The sequence below is a fragment of the Mastomys coucha genome, unplaced genomic scaffold (genome assembly GCF_008632895.1).
Source record: "Mastomys coucha isolate ucsf_1 unplaced genomic scaffold, UCSF_Mcou_1 pScaffold13, whole genome shotgun sequence".
In the NCBI taxonomy this organism is placed as follows: Eukaryota; Metazoa; Chordata; class Mammalia; order Rodentia; family Muridae; genus Mastomys; species Mastomys coucha.
In genome coordinates, this window is record NW_022196895.1 from 28412 (window position 1) to 42932 (window position 14521).

Here is a 14521-nt window from a genome sequence, read left to right on the forward strand (position 1 = left end):
GAATGACAATCCAGGGACTGCCCCACCTGGGAATCCATCCCATATACAATCACCAAACCTAGACACTATTGTGGATGCCAACAAGTACTTGCTGACAGGTGCCTGATATAGCTGTCTCCTGAGAGGCTCTGCCAGTACCCAACTAATACAGAAGTAGAAGCTCACAGTTCTCCATCGGACTGAGTACAGGGTCCCCAGTAAAGGAGCTAGAGAAAGGACCCAAGGAGCAGAGGGTTTTGCAGCCCAATAGGAGGAACAACAATATGAACTAACCAGTACCCCCCAGAGTTCCCAGGGACTAAACCACCAACCAAAGAGTACACATGGTGGGACTCTTGGCTCCAGCTGCATATGTAGCAAAGGATGGCCTTGTTGGTCATCAATGGGAGGAGAGGCCCTTGGTCCTGTGAAGGCTCTATGCCCCAGTGTGGGAGAATGCCAGGGCCAGGAAGTGGGAGAGGGTAGGTTGGTGGGCAGGGGGAGGTAGGAGGGAATAGGAGGTTTTTCGAAGGGGAAACCAGGAAACGGGACAAAATTTGAAATGTCAATAAAGAATATATCTAATAAAATAAATAAATTAATAAATAAATAAAAAGAAAATGCTAATTTGGAATGGAAGGGGGTGATTAGGCTTTTAAAGGCAAGATCAACACAAATAATAATGAATGTATTAGAAATATAGCTGATATTAGATTTCATGTTTGTCATGCTACTTTGACAGGAGTAATTTCTCAAACTTTTAAAAAAGATGATAATTTCAGATGTTTTGTCATTTAAAAGCAAGGTCATTTGAAAAAGGATTATGGGCAAGGCATTCCTAGAAATATTTTTCCCCTAGAGGTAATTTAAAAAAAAAATGCCTTCTGGAGTATGCAGAATGTATGGCAAAGGTCAGCATTAGACTAATCCTTGCAGATCAACAAGAGACATTCAAAGTGACCCTTTGTCACCAGGAAAGCCTCAGGGGACCTCCTGCAAGCCCCAATATCAAATGTGATTTAATCATTCTCTGGTTGCATCAAAAAAGCTCATCCATAGGACAATTAAAATATTTAATGCCTGTTGTTAAAAACAGCACTGCCCTGCATATAATCAAGGAGAGAGCAGCTTCAGTAGATAAAGCAAAATATCAGGAAAGACCAGAAAACAAATATTTTGACAAATTGCTATAAATGATCAGAGACCAAAGCTCAAAATACAGATAAATGACATTGAAATTGAAGGTTTAGTGGACATAGGAACAGATGTAACAATAATTTCACCAAAATCTTAGCATCAAGATTGGATCTCCAGGAGGTAAATATTCAGCTTCTAGGGATTGGAATGTTATCTCATGTGAAACAAAGTGCAAGATGGGATCTATTTCAAAGTAACAAGATATAATCTTAATGTGTATCAGTATACAAAGAGCTATTCCTATAAAGGAGTTTTGGCTTATAAATGTGCTTTGGTCTAACAGTAGATTCAGTAAACTACCCATTATTTTTATTATTACTATATTATTCCTACATTCCTTCTTTTTCTTTTCGTTCTTTCTCCCCCTAACACTAGATAGAAGGGAAAGAAGGATAGGGGGAAGAAAAAGAAATCCTTGAACCTAACTTCTTTATTTTGTTTTTCTCCCTGTTCAAGACCATACTTATTTGTAACCATTCCCCTTAAACAATGACAAACATTCAACACCCATTGGACAACCAAAAACCATCCACCCCACCTTAAAGGAATGGGATGCCATTCTCTTAAAATTGCTTCCTACTGATTTAAGATGTAGTATTCCTTTTGGGTGGAGAGCAAAAAATTAGGAAATGGTTAAGAACGCTGACATTTGTTGAGCACTTTATAAATGCTGAGAAAGCTCAGACATAAATGAAGTCTTGAAGGAACAGTTTGTAAGGGTGGACAAATTGAGTTCTTCTGTGGTCAGCAACTTTATTTGAAGCTGTTCTGAGAAAATCTCAGCATTAGCAAAAGGCACTATGATTTTGTCTGGTTCTGTTACTGACAATTGTAGTTTTATGACTAAATCAGAAACTTTTTCTATGTAAGTATTTAAGTTTTTACTTTGTTTATGTGCTAAGAAAACCCATTCTATAAAACTACCTTCCCTTTGTGTAATGATCCCAGTAGGAGAATGAATTGAAGGCAAAATAACCAAAATATAATCAAGTTTGAGATCTATGTGATCCACATAGGCATCTTGAAGTCTCTGTTCCACCAGAGATAACTCTTTCTCTGCATCAGCTGTTAACCATCTTGGACTGTTTAAGTCTGAATCTCCTTGTAATTTTTAAAATAAATGAACTATTATGTAGTTAATCCAGTGGTAGGCCATATCCAATTAATATTTCCATTAATCTTTGAAAATCATTAAGAGTTTACAATTGATGTCTTCTAATCTGAACCTTTTGTGATTGAATTTTTGTTCTATTTTATAACCTAAGTAGTTAATAGAATCTTCTCTCTGTAGTGTTTCAGGAGTAAGCTGTAACCTGAAGCATGGCAGATTTCTTTGTTTCCTTAAACATTTTCTGTAATATATCTGTGTCAGATCAGCCAACAAAACTATCATCCATGCTATGGTAAATAATGGATTGAGAAAATTGCCAACGAGTTATTTCTAGTAGTTGCTGCAGAAAATATTGACATGATGTTGGGCTATTTGACATTGCCAATGGACAAACTTAACAATGATATCTTTTTGCATATTATTACAAGTAGGCATTGTGAAATCAAACCTTTCCCTATCCCGCTCATGCAAGTAGATAGTAAAAAAAAGCAATCTTTTAGATGGATAACTAGCATAGGCCATGCCTTAGGTAATAAAGAAGGTTAAGGAATTACAGGCTATAATGGACTCTTGGTTGGATTACTATATTCACTGTTCTTAAATCTGTTAACATTCTCTATCTTCCTGACCTTTTTATAACAAATACAAGGAAATTCTGTGAGCTGATAGACTCTTGTATATGTTAAACTTCCCAGTCAGCTGCTCAAGTGCCTATACTTTTCCCTTAGATAAGGGCTACTAATCTATCCACACAGGTTCATCTGTCAACCATTTTAAGGGTAGAGCCATTGGTATTTCAGTAATAGCCCTTCTTATAAATTTAGAAATTCAGTCCCTGTGATGTCCTTCCTATGTCTTGACAATTGGTGCAGCCTGAGTTTGTTTTTGATTACCTATATTAATTCCTTCCTCATCAACATCTACCATTTTACCCTAATTTCATCATGACCTATCTCTGGGACTGCAAGAATATTTATCTGAGTATTCCACTCTTGTAAAAGATCCCTTCTCCATAAATTTATGTGTATGCCAGCCACATAAGGTCTTAACATTCCTATTTGACTTTCCGGTCCCACACATTTAACCCATAGTATACTTTGTTTTAGCTGAGATAACTTTCCAATTCATAGAAACTATGTATAAGCCTTTGGAAATGGCCATTATAAATTCCAAGATTTTTGAGAAATGATAGTTACATTGGCTTCTGTATGCATAAAACCTTTTATTTCAATATAATTTACTTACAATTTTAATTTTGACCTCTAAACATCAGCTACTGTTTGCCAGAACACACATTTTTCAGGTACTTCAAACCTTTCTGTTTTTCTCCTGGAGTGGCTTTGAGTGATTAGAGGTTCTTCTAGGAATGGAGGCTCAGTAAGGAGCAAATGAATAAATGATTTGTAGTCTGTATAATTTTTATCAGTAAACTGTAGCTGGGCAGGGTGTAGTATGGATTTAATGCCTACATTAATGTTTAAATTAATCTCTAAAAACTAAAAGTTTTTAATAGTGATCTATTACTGGAGATAAACACTTACTTTTGATCTTAAGAGACTTACTAATGGTGAGGCAGTGGTGGTGCATGCCTTTAATCCCCTCACTTGGGAGGCAAAGGCAGGTGGATTTCTGAGTTTGAGGCCAGCCTGGTCTACAGAGTGAGTTCCAGGACAGGCAGGGCTACACAGAGAAACCCTGTCTGAAAACAAAACAAAAGAAAACAAACAAACAAGGCTGTCTTCACACTCACAGAGACTCGGCTTCCTTTGCATCCCACCTATTACTGAAATTAAAGGCATGCTCGACCATGCCTGTTCCCTAATTTAGTTTTGATAGGTTTCTAGTGGAATTTTCTGTTTATTCTACATTCTCAAGTGTTTTAGGATATGTATTTTCAACATAGCCCCAAACAAGCTTCTAGATTTTGTCCAACTCTTATAGCATCTCTCCTGTCATTTCTGATTTGCTATCTTGGACTCATCATCTTTGATGAATTTGGGTAGCATATTTTCAATCCTATTTGTTTTCCAAAGAACTAACTCTAGTTTGACATGTTTTTATATTATTCATTTAGTCTCTATTACATTTGCTTCTGCCCCAGTCTGTATTATTTCTTGCCATATACTGCTTGTAGTGGTTTCTTTGTTTTTCTACGACCTCAGGATGCATCATTAGGTCATTTGTTTGAGATTGTGCTGGGGTTTTTGTTTGTTTGTTTGTTTGTTGTTGTTGCTGTTGTTTTTAATGTCAGCACACATTACTACAAATTTTCCTCTTGGAACTATGTTAGCTGTACCCCAAAGGTTCTGATAAACTGTGCTTTTACTTTCCTTTAATTCTAGAATTTTAAAATTGTGTCCCTGAGATTTTTCAACAAGGCACTAGTCATTCAAGAGTGTAACATGGTCATTCTCTAAGAACTTGTGTAATTTCTCTCATTAATGAGTTTTATTTTATTCTACTGTTTTTGATCTGATACATGAAATTAATTTCTTCCTAATTTTTAAGGCTTTACTGTGGCCTAGAATATGACATCTTTTAGAGATTACATAAGCTATTTAGACAAATGTATACTTTGTACTGTTGATAGACTATTCTGTACATATCTGGTATGTCCATTTTAATTTGAAGTATGGTTTAAGTCTGAAGTATGATAACTTCTCATTTGAGTGTTCTATCTAACAATGTTATTGTAGTATTGAAACTATCTTTTTTCTTTTTATTCGTATTATATTAATTTATTCATTTTTATTTAACAATTTTAAAATTATTTTTCTATTATACAATACATCTTGACCACAGCTTCCCCTCCTCCTACTCCTCTCAGGTCTCCCTCACCTCCTCTCTTCCCTCCACCAGCTCAACTCCCATCTTCCCCTAGGAAAGAGCTGGACTCCAAGGGTTATTAACATAACATAACATAACATAACATAACATAACATAACATAACATAACATAACATAACATAACATAACAACATAACAAGATTCAATAACACCAGGCACAAACTCTCACAGGTGCGGCTGGGAGAGGCAACCCAGTAGGTGGGAAATTGTTGTGGGTAGCCCTGAGGTTGTTTGCATTTTGATGCTAATTGCACTCTCCTGGGAAGGGCAGTGAAGGAGGAATGAGTACTCTGGTGACTTCTTCTATCCCCTAATGAATAAAGGAGCCAGTCACTGGGTGAGTAGGTGGGACTTCCAGGTTGGATAGAGGAAGAGAGGAAGCAAGAGAGAGTCTTTTTGGATGGGTATAGCTAGAGGACAAGATGTAGCTACTAGTGTCTCCCTGTTTCAATAGTGGATTCGTCAGGATTCGCTACAAGGCTTACAAGGTTAGGATTTTAGTTATTGCACCCAGCGATTGAGTTCCATTGTTTCTGAACTAAGTTTGTGTTGCATTTTCCTTCACATGGTGGCTCATCTGGGTCCAACAGAGAAAGGCAAAGCATGGGTTTGCCTGATGTGTACCACAAAGGCCATGGTGGTTTTGAAGCATGGGGCTGGCATGGTAACAATTAGCCAATGGGAACCTAGCAAGCTGGGTAGAGAGATTTTGGAACTCCGAGTCAGAGTCTCCACAAGATAAAAAGAGGTTGGCCATTGCCCACCAGAGCATGGCCAGCCAGCCAGCCTGCCGGGGCAGAGAATAGCAGGGTATAGTGCGGGAACTAGCTAGTCTCTATTTTTAATATTTCCCACAACAGAGGGTGGAGTTCTTGGCTCCTTGAGCTTTTATTTCAAGGCATCATCCTTGTACTAGGCACTGTACAATCCTTGTACTCCTAGAGTCACTGACAAACTTTTCCCAAAACAGGGCATGTAGAACAGGACCTGGGACTGCTCAGGGCCTTGAAACAAGATGGAAAGATAATGCTAGACGTTAACTAATAGTCAAAATAAAAATGAGGTGGTGGTTCACTCCACCCTGAAATCAGGATGCAAAGGTGATGGGCATGGTGGTCCATGAAACAGGACCTAAAGAAGAGCAGATGCCATGGGTCAGTGACTAGAGCATCTAGCTGTCTTCAGGGTTCCTGACTAGAGAAGCACATGAAGAATTCTGCCATGCTTTCCTCTGGTAGACTGCTCAGATTTGGAGGATACTTATACCCTTGTGCATATTCTTGCACCTTATCTGCCACTATAGATTGAGTTCATGATAAAATGTGACTCTGAGAGGCACACTACTGTCCTGGGTGTGCCCATTCTTAGGGAAGCACATGGCAGGTGTGACAGGGAAAGAAGAGACGGGAGCCCAGCCTTCTAGGCCTGCTTGTTTTGTATACACCATCTTCCATTTTACTCACTTGCCCTTATTAATTTCTGGAAAAATGATTTTCTGTGAAGTCCCATTCTGAAATCTTCTGTTTCAGGATCACAAGAACCCAAACTGGCAGAGGGCAGAGGGAAGTCGAGCCCTCTCCATAACTCTTGTGCTCTGTCTCACAGGCTCCAAGCTTCTGCCGGGCCACTGGAAGTCTGGATATAGGTAGAGGGGAGGTTGGGAAGTGAAAGCTGCCTGGCCTGAGCATTCTGCTGTAGATGTGACTTGAGAAATAGCATTCCCATGGTTAGGTTGTTGGCTAGTAACTAACAAAGAGCAGGAGGCTCTTTGACAAAGTGATGCCACGGCTGCTGTCCTCTGGAGCATGCCTGGGAGAGGAGCCTAAAGAGAGGTTGTCTACTTGAGGATGCATGAAGGTCGGCCATTAGACCTTGCTCTCAGCTGCTCTGCTCTGGGAGATGCGGTGGCACAAAAAGCTGGTGTAGCAGGCTGTGCGCTTATTCGAATGCTGGTTATTCCTTTCTTCAAGTTGTTGTCTCAGGCTTCATCTTCAGTTCCCTGCAAGCACTAGTTTTCCTTAACCGTCATGGGAAGGGGAGAGGCCACAGTCTGCATCTTCAGAGCAGAGGCCGGGGAAGTCTAGCTGGAGGGCTACAGTGAAGCCAGGCTGCAAGCCACGGTCTTCTGGCTGCCATGGAACCTGGTTGCGATGCATTCTCTACTGGGATGCAGTAGAGTTTACCTGTATGCCATGCTTTCCTGCACTACACAAAGCCCTGCTGTAAACGCTCTTCTGGGCTGCAGTGGAGCCCAGCTGTGAGCTGTGCCCACCTGTGTTTCACAGATATTTCTGCTGGAGTCCCCTCCAGAGCACCACCGACTGAGCTTTGGGAGAGAGAGTCTGATCTCTGGTCTCAGAAGAATCAACATCTGCCAGTGAGAACAGGAAGAGCACCCGTGCATATGGAGAAGGTAACACTGGGCAATGTTATCACCCTTCCTTCTTCATGGACTCCCCCAAGTTACCAGTTGACCTCAGGACTCAGGAAGTAGAGAGCATCCTGCATTCCTACGTCTAGATGTGTAGCATCTTTCCTAGCTCTTTCCTAAAGGCACTTATGCTCTTCTGGACAAAGTTCTGGACTCTGTGGGTTCAGTGTCAATGATATAGGCACCTCACTTCGTGAAGTGAAATATGAAGAAGAGGCTTAATGTGTACTAGTGTAGAATCACTATGCCTCCAGTCACCCTTATCCCCAGGGAGTCCCAGTCGTCCTCTAGACCTGAAAGTTAGTATAGCTCAGGGGGAACCCCACCTCTCTACACTGTTGGCCAGGAGCCCTCAGGTCAGTCTTGGGTAAGAGCATTGATGCTCTAGAAGAACCTGGTCTTCCTCTGCCACATTAAAAAAAAGAAACTAGCCCCAGAGCAGGGGAAGGACTCACCCTGGTTCTCTTAAATTTCAGGTGTGTATGTAGCCTCATCTGACTCCTGACTTCCTGGTGTAAATGTGTGGCTGTGGGTTCCAAACCAGCATCCAATACTAGCAATGCCAGGGGGTACCAGAGATCTGCCTGCCAGGGCACCAGGAGACTTTGCTCTCACAGGGTACAAAATTCTAGTATACAACAGCATCCAGGTGGTACTACCTCCAGATCCATCCCTCCTGATCCAACCCTTGCTTCTGCATATGAGCAAGGAGTGCATATTCCACCCACCCTCAATTAAAGAGAAAGAGAGGAAGAACAAGGTCTCCTAGTGATCCCCTCACCCCCAACACACACACATTTGAGGCCTACTCTCTGCTCTGATGGAAGGCAGTCTGAGACTGCGATGATCAGGAGATCTCAGAATCACAGCCCCTGGCTAACCCTACACCTGTTAGAGAGTCTTTCCTTAGAATTCCTAGGCTCCACTTGGCCCAGGAAGGAATTCTATACATTGATATTCCTGGGCTCCTAAAATTGAGGGGCGAACCTACCGGAAGCAGTCTTGGATTACATTGAGTGAATCCAGGCTTATAAACAGGTATCAGAAAATCCTGGGGACATAGTGACAGTGCCTGCTGCTTTTGATAGTGCATACACCTTAATGCTATTGTGTGCTGAGGCGTAAGGGTCATGCTGAAAAGTATGCGAGCCTGATAGAAGCTCCAGATACGTCCAACAACAAGAATGAAATGTTTAGCGCTCCTGTCTGGTTATTGTTATTGCATCTTGGGGTCTTGAAATATGTGGGGTGTGTGTGTGTGTGTGTGTGTGTGTGTGTGAGTGTGTGTGTATGTGTGTGTGAGTGTGTGTGTGTGAGTGAGTGTGTGTGTATGTGTGTGTGCATGCATGTGTGTATATGTGTGTGTGTATGTGTGTGTGTGTATGTGTGTATATATGGGTGTGTATGTGTGTATGTATATGTGTGTATGTGTATATGAGTGTGTGTGTATGTGTGTGTGTATGTGTGTATGTGTGTGTGAGTGTGTATGTGTGTGTGCATGCATGTGTATATGTGTGTGTGTGCTCATGCATGTGTGTGTGTATATGTGTGTGTGTAGCACTCTTACCCAGCACTCTTCTTAGAGGACAATGAATTTGTCATCTTCAGTGACCCTGGTGGTGAGGCTTTCTAGCACTAGGACTTGTTCTGTTCCCTGGAAGGGAGTGTTCCCACCCCTGTAGCCCTCATAAAGCAGAGAGTGCTCCCTCTGCTGTAACCATGAAGCTCATTGCCATCTTAGTGTCCCTCTGACTCTTATCGCCCCCTCCTGCTTGGAAGGAGGAAAACACTCACAGTCATCTATAGGAAATTCCCACAACCTGTTAGTCATCCAGAGAACCAAATAACCCTATTAAAAAATGGGGTACAGAGCTACACAAAGAATTCTCAACTGAGGAATCTCGAATGGCCGAGAAGAACCTAAAGAAATGTTTAACATCCTTAGTCATCAGGAAAATGCAAATCAAAATGACCCTGAGATTCCACCTCACACCAGTCAGAGTGGCTAAGATCAAAAACTCAGGTGACAGCAGATGCGGTTGAGGATGTGGAGAAAGAGGAACATGCCTCCACTCTTGGTGGGGATTGCAAGCTGGTACAACCACTCTGGAAATCAGTTTGGCGGTTCCTCTGGAAATTGGACATAGTTCTACCGGAGGACCCAGCTATATCACTCCTGGGCATATACCCAGAAGATGCTCCAACATATAACAAGGACACATGCTCCACTATGTTCATAGCAGCCTTATTTATAATAGCCAGAAGCTGGAAAGAACTCGGATGTCCCTCAACAGATGAATGGATACAAGGCCAAAGCCTGTCAGTCATACATAGTACACATGATAGCATGTCAGTCATACATAGTACACATGAGAGCCTATTAATCATCCATAAGAAATATTCACATCCAGTCATTAATCCATAGTAAAGAAAAACAGTCTGTCGGTCATCCATAAAAAACACAAGCAGCCTGTCAGTAATCCATAGGAAGTTTCTACAGCCTGTCAATCATCCACAAGGAATGCCCAGAGCCTGTCAATCACTAGCAGGACATGCACATAGCATGTCATTCATACAAAGTACATGCCCATCCATGTCAATCATCCATACAAAACTACCACACTCTGTCAGTCACTCAAAGGATATGTCCAGAGCCTGTCAGTCCTTCAGAGGACACGAGCACAGCCTGTCACTCATCTACAGCACACCCACAGCATGTCTGTTATCCACAGAAAGCACCCCCAGCTTCTCATTTGTCTATAGGACATGTCCAAAGCCTGTCAATAATTCATAGGAAATCCCCACAGCCTGTCACACATCCAGAGAACTTGTTTGCACCCTGCCAATAAGATTGTGGATTATTTTATCCACAGTACTTGCTCACAGACTGTCAGTCATCCTCAGGAAACAGCCACAACATGTCAGTCATTCATAGAAAATCCACATAGTCTGTCAATCATCCACAAGAAACAGCCACAGCCTATCAATCATCCAGAAGACATGCCCATAGCCTGTCAATTATCCATAGTAAATGAACACAGTCTGTCAGTCAGTCACAGGAAAGTCCCACAGCCTATCAATCATCCATATAAAATGCCCACAACATGTCAATCATCCACAGGAAACAGTCCACAGCTTCCTAATCATCCATAGTAAAGGAACACAGTCTGTCAGTCATCAGGGGAAATGATTACAGTCTGTCAATCATCCATAGGAAATGTCCTCAGTCTGTCAATAATATATAGGAACCACCCACAGCCTCTCAGTCATCCATAGGACACCACCACAGTCTGTCAATCATCCACACCAAACACAGACAAACTGTCAATATTTCATAGACATCCACATAGCCTGTCAATCATCCATAGGAAACGCCAATAGCCTGCCATTCATGGACAATAAATGCCCAACTGCCTAACAGTCATCCATAGAGGGCCACAGCCTGTCAGTCATCCACATGAACCACCTGTGGCCAGGTAATCATCACCAGGACACAGCCACAGTCTGTCAGTCATCCAGAGAAATGCCCACAGCCTGTCAATCATTCATAGGAAATGCCTGCAGCTGGTTAATTGTCCACAGGGCATGCCCAGAGCCTGTCAGTCATTCATACACAATGCCCACAACCTGTTAATCATCCATAGGAAATGTTCACAGCTTATCAGTCATCCACGGGACATGCCCAAAGCCTATCAATCATCCACAGGTAATACCTACAACATGTCAGTCATCCATAGGAAATACCTTCAGTCTGTCAGTCATCCACAGGAAATACCCACAGCATGTGGTTCAGCTACTGAAAACATTAGCAGCCTGTGATTCATCCACATGATACACCACAGACTGTCAGTCATCCACAGAACATGCTTCCAGCCTGTCAGTCTTCCATAAGAAATATACACATCCTGTCAATTATCCAGAGGTCATGCTCACAGCTAGTTAATCATGCATAAGAAAAGCCACAGCCTGTCAATCATCCACAGTACATGGCCCATAGCCTGGCAATCATATATAGGAAATGCCCACAGCTTGTCAGTAATCCACAGTACACATCCACAGCCTGTCAATTATCCAGAGGACATGCCTACAGCCTGTCAATCTCCCAAAGGAAGTACTTACAACCTGTCAGTATATGCCCACAGTATGTCAGTCATCCACAGGACATGCTCACAGCCTGTCAATCTCCCAAGGGAAGTACTTACAACTTGTCAGTATATGCCCACAGCCTGTCAGTCATCCACAGGACATGCCCACAGCCTGTCAATCATCCAAAGGAGGTACTTACATCCTGTCAGTCATCTATAGTATATGCCCACAGCCTGCCAGTTATTCAGTGGAAGAGCCCATAGCCATAATCATCCATAGGGCATGCCCACAGCCTGTTTATCATCTGCAGGAAATACCCATAGCCTGTCAATCATCCACAGAACTCATTCACAACCATTTATCCATAGGACATGGGCCCAGCTTATCAATTATCCATGGGACACTTCCACAAACTGTCAATCATCCATAGGAGCCATCCACATCCTGCCAGTCATCCACAGAAAATGTCCACAGCCTGCCAGTCATCCACAGAAAATGTCCACAGCCTGTCAATCACCCACAGGACATGCCCACAGCCTGTCAGTCATCCACAGAAAATGTCCACAGCCTGTCAATCACCCACAGGACATGCCCATTTCCTGCCAGTCATGCACAGAACATGCCCACAACCTGTGAATCATGCATTGCTATTGCCCACAGTCTGTCAATCATCCACACAACAAAGCCACAGCCTATTAATCCTCCATAGGAAGAACTCAATGTATGTCAATCCTCCATAGAAACACCCATAGTCTACAAGTCATCCATAGTAAATGTCCACAGCTTGTCAATCATCAATAGTAAATGCCAGCAGCCTGTCAATCATCAATAGGATATGGCCACAGCTGGACAATTATCCATAGGCAACACTCACATCCTGACAATCATCCATAGGATACTTCCACAGTCAGTCAATAATCCAAAGGACATACCTACTGCCTGTCAATCATCCACACGAAGTGTCCACATCCTGTGAATCTTTCATAGGAAATACAGCCTGTCAATTATCTGTAGGAAAAACCCACAGCCTGTCAAACATCCATAGGGTGCACTCTCATCCTGTCAATACTTTATAGGCAGTACCCACACCCTGTCAGTCATCCATAGGATACGCCCACAGCCTGTCAGTCATCCATATGAAATGACCAGTGAAATTTTAGTTTTTCCAAAGTTTATTTTTAGTAATGGTTCTTAAACTCTTTACCTTCCTTTTTAGCCCACCACCCACCAGAGGTAGTGGAAAAGAAAAGATACAGGGAAAGTGGACCTGTTTAGAAAGGTTCTTTGTAGCAACTCCCATCTGCATTGTCAGGAAATCAGCAGTTCAGTTCCTGAGAGGTTGGCAGTGGCAGCTTGATCCATTTGCAAACACTTCACAGATATACCAGGAGTCCAACTTGGTGGAGTTGGGAAAACAAACACGAATCTGCAGTGGTGGCACAACTTAACAGAGACAGCTAGACCTCAGCCTCAGCATGAGTCAGCAGGAGGGACCAGGAGAGAAGTTCTTTGTTATGTCTCTCAGAGAGGCAAAGATAAGAAAAGATGCGAGACCAACAAACATTGTATAGCTAGTTCTGCCAGGAAGGCTTGCCAAGCCTCTGTCACAGTCTGTTGAGTCCTCTTTATACTCTCTCCAAACATCATGTGTCCTCCATGGGTTTTGCCTCAGAATGTCTCTTGCCTTTGTCTCAGCTGACATCACTCTGACAATCAGCCTGAGTCTATGGGAATCAACGCGTGTGCGCGCACACACACACACACACACACACACACAAGCCATGACACACCACCAGAAGAGTTTTTGGTGCATTTCTCTCTATGGAGTCCCAACAAATACAGCTCAACTACGCAATGTAATGTGGACCAATACATGCATGTTGTTACTGAAGAATCCTTCATCATGTGTCCTTTCACGTGCTGGCTTTAACAGAACATCCTTTCTCCTGTGTCTGCTTCAGTGAAATGTTCCTTCACATGTCTGCTTTAGCCTTTCACATGTTTCTGCTTCAGAAAAACATTCCTTTGCATGTTTGTTCCAGAAAAACACCATCCACACACAACTGACTTTCCAAAGAACCATTAAGTTTCCACTTCAACAATCATAGCAAGTTACAATGAATCTGGACCCACACATAGTAATGTTAATTTTCCCTACCAACAGCACATTTGGTGGAGAAATTCAGGCAAGTACATTCCCTGCTGGCATCAATCTGAATCCAGCACTCCATCTCTGTTTAGTAGCTGTGCTAGTCGGCTTAACATCTCCCAGGGCCGTGGCAAGCTTCCAGACACGAGTCTACTAAAGTCCAGTGTCTAAACACCATAGTCCTGCTAATAGAACTCTTTCCCACTCATAGGTATTTCCTTGTGTTCCTTCCTGATTTCTGGACCAGTCAACAATATATTTGCTGAGAAGAACACATTATACCAGTACATTTTGTTAGTATAGCATGTTCTCCATAGAATGGTCTTTTTGTTAATATGGGTCTCCTTTCCACATGGTGAAAATGACTGAGGTGGGGCTTATACGAGGGAATGTGTCTCCATTCGACAGCCAGATGCACAGTATTTGTTCTTCCCCCTGAGAGGATGCATTGACTACCTTGAGACACCTTGGTGAAGTTCCATTCTTAACAAAGCTTACTGACAACACTATACCATAATCAGCATAATTGAATCTTTCTTCTTTATTACCCATTGATGGCTGTCCCAGCAGATGCACATCATTCACTCTCACCCCAATCTCCAGACCATCCCAAAGGGGGGGGTGCAATATTAAGAGGGTCAGGAATGCAGGTCTAATATAGCTCTCTTTGAGCTGACATCAGGAAGTGGCTCATCAGAATCAGCATCAGCATCATGGGTCTG